The 6003-nt window shown below is 36.3% G+C and overlaps 1 long non-coding RNA gene across 1 annotated transcript in view; it reads right to left on the bottom strand.

Moving 5' to 3' along the window:
* Window positions 1-2389: 2389 nt before the first annotated feature.
* Window positions 2390-6003, bottom strand: part of LOC309513208 — a 7640-nt gene continuing 4026 nt past the window's right edge. Inside the window, exons 2-3 of the long non-coding RNA XR_014211371.1 lie at window positions 5355-5602; window positions 2390-3334 (exon numbers count right to left, since the gene is read on the bottom strand). This is a non-coding gene — a long non-coding RNA (uncharacterized lncRNA). The remainder of the gene's footprint in view (window positions 3335-5354; window positions 5603-6003) is intronic.

The raw sequence follows: 6003 nt of genomic DNA, 5'->3' as shown, positions 1-6003 counted from the left end.
ATGATGGCACAAGTCAAAGTTATGACAAGTCTTAGTATGTCAAATATTATGACATACTAAGTAATAATTATGACATAAGTTGAAATTGACATGCAAAGTCATAATTATGACAAAAAGTTGAAATTATGAAATACAAAGTCATAACTATAAAACTTCAAAATGAGGACATAAGTAATACTTATGATTTTGTATGTCATAATTATTACTTAAATACAAACTTAGTTATAATTTTGACATAGAAAGTCATAATTATGACATACTAAGTAATAATTATGACTTTCTGTCATAATTTCAGCTTTTTATGTCATTATTGTTAATTAGTATGTCAAAATTATGACTTTTTATGTCATAATTATAACTAAGTTTGTCATATTTTTTTTCTCTCGTGGCAGAAATGGGTTTCCATGTACAGTGGGATATTTGCAGCGACTGCATAAGTTCATCGGGCTCGTCCTGTGACTGCGAGGTCGCCTCATCTCATGAGTCAGATGTTTTACTGCATCGCTTGAGCTTCTCAGTGCATCATGATCCAGAGGTTTGAGATGGAGGTCTGAGGGAACCAGCTGTTTGCAGATCCGTCAGTTTGACGGGACACTTTTAATGACCTCTTAGATTCTCACTTAGCCTGTGATCGCTCCATCTGTCCTCTGATGGCATATGCAATGCGATTTCATACAGATCCGCTCCTCTCGAGCGAGGTCAGCTTCGGGGGCCTGAGAAATAAATTACTTTGAAAAGCTGTGCTTGCAGATGGTGGCCATCTTGCTCGGCATCACAAGGGCCAGGTTTCTGGCTTTGGTTCTGGCCGGTACCGACCCGACGTCTGATTGACCGCAGGTGCAACGCTCGATTTACTGTCTCCCTGGCCCACTTTACCCCACAGATCTGCGCTGAAATAGTTATCACTGATGACACCCAGCGTAATTGCTAATTACACGCCTCGGCAAACACATTTTCTTGCTCTCCACACTCTTCTCTCCTGTTTTCTGAGGCGAAATCTCGAGTTATTTATTTTTCCACTTTATTCTCTGTGCTCGGATTCCGAGACTCGTGTCATCTGGAACTTCTCCGCGTGTATAACACTGTCTCACTCAGTTTGAGTAAATTAAATTTTCAATTTAATAAATGTGGGAATGCTCTGCTCCTCATGGAAATATGAATTCTTTGCAGCTGCTGGGAGAAAATATTGCGTAAGTGGAGTTGGCAGGGGTTGTGATCATAATTTTGGCATTTCAAAACAAATGTATCACATATTTTGGGGTTTGTATCTCATTATGAGAGTATAAAAAGATCATGTTTTTATTTTACTTTTTGCAAGAAAATGTATGTCTCACAAGTGGAGAAAAGAAATAGTTGTGTAGGAGGAGTGAGTTTTATATATATTTATGTAAATGCAACATGCATTTTATTTCAATTATATTTAAAAGAAAAGTTGTTAAGAGTAATCATGTTCTGTAATTGTTATTAATTGATAAACAAGAACAGTCAAGTATAGAAGAAATGGCTTTAATATGATATTTTACCCCGTGAAATCTCAAATTTTTTAAGTGGTATTTTCCATCCTCCAAAAAGTAAGAAAAACCTTTTATAAATCATCATAGAATGATTTGTGAAGGATCATGTGACACTGAAGACTGGAGTAATGATGCTGAAAATTTAGCTTTGATCACAGGATATAAATTACACTTTACTGTATATTCACATAGAAAACTGATATTTTACATTCTAATAATATTTCACTATTTTTTATGTATTTTTTATCAAATAAATGCAGTCTTGGTGAGCAGAAGAGACTTCTTTCAAAAACATTTATTATCAATCCCAAACTTTTGATTGGTGTGTAAATAAAATTGAATATTTAAAATTTATAAAGTAGATGTTGTATCAGTGGCTGATTATTTTTTGGAGACACTTTAAATGTAGTTAAACTATAATATATATATATATATATATGAAGAGTTCAGATGCAAAAGCCTCTAAATGCCATCTGAAATTTTCTTATAGAATGATCATTTTTATCAAGCTCGTATATTTAAATTCAATAATTTCACTTAAATGGCAATGAAGATTACCTATTAATTGTCATTTAAGTGAAATTACTGAACTTAAATATACAAGCTTGATAAAAATGATCATTCTATAAGAAAATTTCAGATGGCATTTAGAGGCTTTTGCATCTGAACTCTTCATATATATATATATATATATATTATCTTTTTTAAAAAGTTGGAATTATGACACAATAGAACAATAGAAATGATGACCTAAAAGTTTGAAATTGACATCCTAAATCGAAAATGAGATTAAAGAGTCAAAATGATGACATAAGTCTTAGAATGTCATAATTTTTTGTCATAACTATGACTTTGTATTTCATAATTTCAGCTTCTTATGTCATAATGATTAGGCTACTTAGTATGTCATAATTATGGCCTGGTTTTTTTTTAAACAGCAAAACTTCCTGTATTTTTGTCTTGCAGTTTATACTCAAGATACACAAGATTTCAAAATCATGACACATTTACCTGAGAGAAGTAAATTGCATATTTATCAAAATCAGTTTTTATAGAATTTCTCTTCTCATTTCAAGCATAAACCTTACTAAATTTGGTCACACTTTATTTTACAGTGTCCTTGTTACATAAGTGACATGTACTTACCATATATAACAGTAAATTATGCATAATTACATGCAACTAACCCTAAACCAAATCCTAATCCTACCCTACAGTATAGTAAGTACATGTAGTTACTTAATATTACTCTGTACTTAAATATATAATTACACTGTAACAATGACACCTGAAAATAAAGTGTAGGCCTAACCCTAAATTTTGTCATAAAAACTATCATCACTGTTGCCCGTCTCAAAACACATGAGAAAAAGCAGAAACGGAATGGAACTATAATCTTCTAAGCTCTAGAATAAAGCAGAAAACAGTAACCTGCTCTTCCTGATGAAATGACAGTGTGTTCACTGAGAGGAAACGCGAAACACAAGAAAATCCTCTCCAAGTGTAAACTGAAACCAAACATTTGTGCATTTCAGACGCCCAACACTGAGCAGATCCAACCGCTTCCCTTCCAGCCGAAAGATTAATAGCCATATTCACAGTTTTTTCTCGGAGATGTGGTGTGTCCGTCGGCACGTCGTTATGTTCTCATCCATCAGTGTCGGCAAACATTGGAAGGTATTCAGTCGCCACACGTGAACCGAATACACTCCATCCGACAAGGCCTTCCCAAGACGGATCTCCCTTTCTTCCCACCTGAGCAGCATCACCACCAGCTCGGTTTTCCCACTTGATCAAGACGTATCCGTGCGGGAGATTCCCTGGGAAAAGAAGAGCACGTGAAGCTGGACTTCTGCTTAAAGAAACGATGATATGTTGATTCTTCTCCACAAACCCAGGGCACAAAGCGTCTGATGGGTTGATAACCCGATGAAAGAGTAAAACGAATGTGTCCTGTCCGAGGGATAACGTATGTCTCCCTGCAGCTGTGTAAATAGGATAATGGCCACTGTCATCTTTTTTTTTTTTTGAGCTGTACCTTTAAGATTTGTTACCGGGAATACAGACTTTGCAATAATGAGCCGCGGTTAAATAATTCAAATGGAGTTTTTCATGTGAGCCAGTGACTTATTGCACGTCCTCGAAGGTTCATCCGTTCCTGTTCAACCCACAGTTTAATGACACGCATGTATTAATACATCACTATATTCTCACTGCATATACATTATTGAGCCGCACATAATGAAAGACTCAGATCTAATCCCTCATATGCAAACATCAACATCAAGCTGTTCTAATGATGAGAGAAATATGCATATTTAAAACATGTTTAATCCAACCGTCCTCCTTTCATTGCTAATGCACATTCATTGAAGTTTATTGCTCATGTTCAGGCATCGGTGTGTCAGTGCAAGAGTGTGTGTTTGCCGAGATCTGGGTTTGACTAAAGTGCGAAATGACTTGATAAAGTGCCACTCGGAACAATCGCAGGAACAGGTTTGACACTTTGACAATCGCTTAATATCACTGAAGAATCTTTGAGTTTCACTGCAAATGTGACTCTGAGGTTTAAATAAATGGTAACACTTTACAATAAGGTTCATTAGTTAACATTATAGTTAACTACTTTAGTTAACATGAACTAAGAATGAACAATTCTTCTTCAGCATTTAATAATCTTAGTTAAAATTAATTTCAACATTTACTAATATTTTATTAAAATCAAAGGTTGTATTTGTTAACATTAGTTAATGCACCGTGAACTAACATGAACTTACAATAAGCAGAACATTTGTTACAGTTTTAATCCATATAGTTAATTAAAATTAAAAAATGTGTTCATGTTAGTTAATACATTAACTAATGTTAACTAATGATCCTTATTGTAAAGTGTTGCCAAATAAATAATATCGAGGATGGATCAGCGAAGAAAACTATGAAAGGAAAGTCGGTCAGCTCTGACTCTTGGCTTGACAAACCCTGTCTTTAAAAAGTCTTGACTTTTGAAGCTCATGCAAGTCTCGTGTGAAAGTGGTTTGAGGAGAGATTAGATGTTTGAATTAATGTTGTAACATTCATACAGTATTTTTGATTAAATAAACGCAGCCTTGGTGAGCAGAAGAGATTTCTTTCAAAAGCATAAACACATCTTACCGACCCCAAACCCTTGAACCGTAGTGTACATTCATATATAAACGTGAACCTTAAATCATGATAGAGAGAATATATGCATATATACACTACCCATATAGCACTAATAGAGGTGTAGATGCTTCAAACATGCTGTGACATTTGCTACTTTATGAATATTCAATAATTGAGATTGTGAAGTTTAACTGAACTGTTTCTATGAACGATGACTTTTATAATTGTTTTCATATCTCCCACATTGCCAAGTTTGAAATGACGGATAATTAGATTGATAATGAAAGGTAAAATGCCACTGGTTAATTAAGCACAAAGAGACGTGAGAAAGGTAACATGCACACGTAAACAAGCGCTGATATCTCAGCCGTGATAAACGCCACGCTTCACTGTTGATTAATCTGCTGGAAAATGACTTCAAGATGCAGATCTCTCCGAGCTCGGCGTTCCCGTTTCAGACGGATATGAAGGTGACATCTGCACCAGTCCAGGCTCAATGCACAGGACTATATATTGATTGTTTTGGCGCTGAAAACACCATATTTGTGTGTTTAATGACACAAACGGGGTTTTGTTTTACAGATTGCATTACATCTATAACTTTTCAACACATCTGGAAGAGAAGGAATGTCTCAATGCTCTATTTACGGGAAGTCTGGATGTGTTTATGCTGGGTGTGTTTGCTATTATCTTTACGGTTGGCTTCAGTCTACAGGGCGTCACGGGTGGGTCGTTCTCGGGGTCAGAGGTCAGCGGCAGACGAACTTGTCACGGTGGCAGTGAGAGGGTGAGCGCGAGGTCTTTTCCCGGGGATTTTTCAGTGTGCCGATGGACGTCTGGGTCCTAGGGGATTTGGCTCGGATGTGTCTGGCAGATGTTGCGCTCTTCTGGTTTTGCCGTGACCTCTGACCCGTGACGCGCCTCCTGGACCACCTTCACGCGGCCTGTGAAGACAAGGCTTGTGTTATGGACGAGGCACGTAATAGTTTAATACAGCTCTGGGAACAGCATGTATTTTCATTTGAACACAAAGGCAAGTGAAAGTGACTCTCTTTTTCTTTCCCATGACAGTTTTTGTTGGAAAAGCATTTTATAAGAATTAATGGGTGTATCTTTGTGCAAAGATTACATTCTTGCATTGTTGATCTATGATCACTTGATAAAACCGTCACATGGCGTTCTGTTCAAAAGCTCACATACTGAAAAACACGAGCGAATCATTTAGAGGATTCCTGTCACAGAAATGGATGAGATGCTGAAAATCATTATGTTCACTTGCCAACGTACTGTTATGTTTCTGTTATACATCTATTCATCTGCACTACCATTGGAAAGTTTGACGCTG

This window comes from Leuciscus leuciscus (genome assembly GCF_965113295.1).
Source record: "Leuciscus leuciscus genome assembly, chromosome: 13".
Classification (NCBI taxonomy): Eukaryota; Metazoa; Chordata; class Actinopteri; order Cypriniformes; family Leuciscidae; genus Leuciscus; species Leuciscus leuciscus.
The sequence above is the reverse complement of the archived record's forward strand: the minus strand, read 5'-3'. Positions and strand labels throughout refer to the sequence as shown.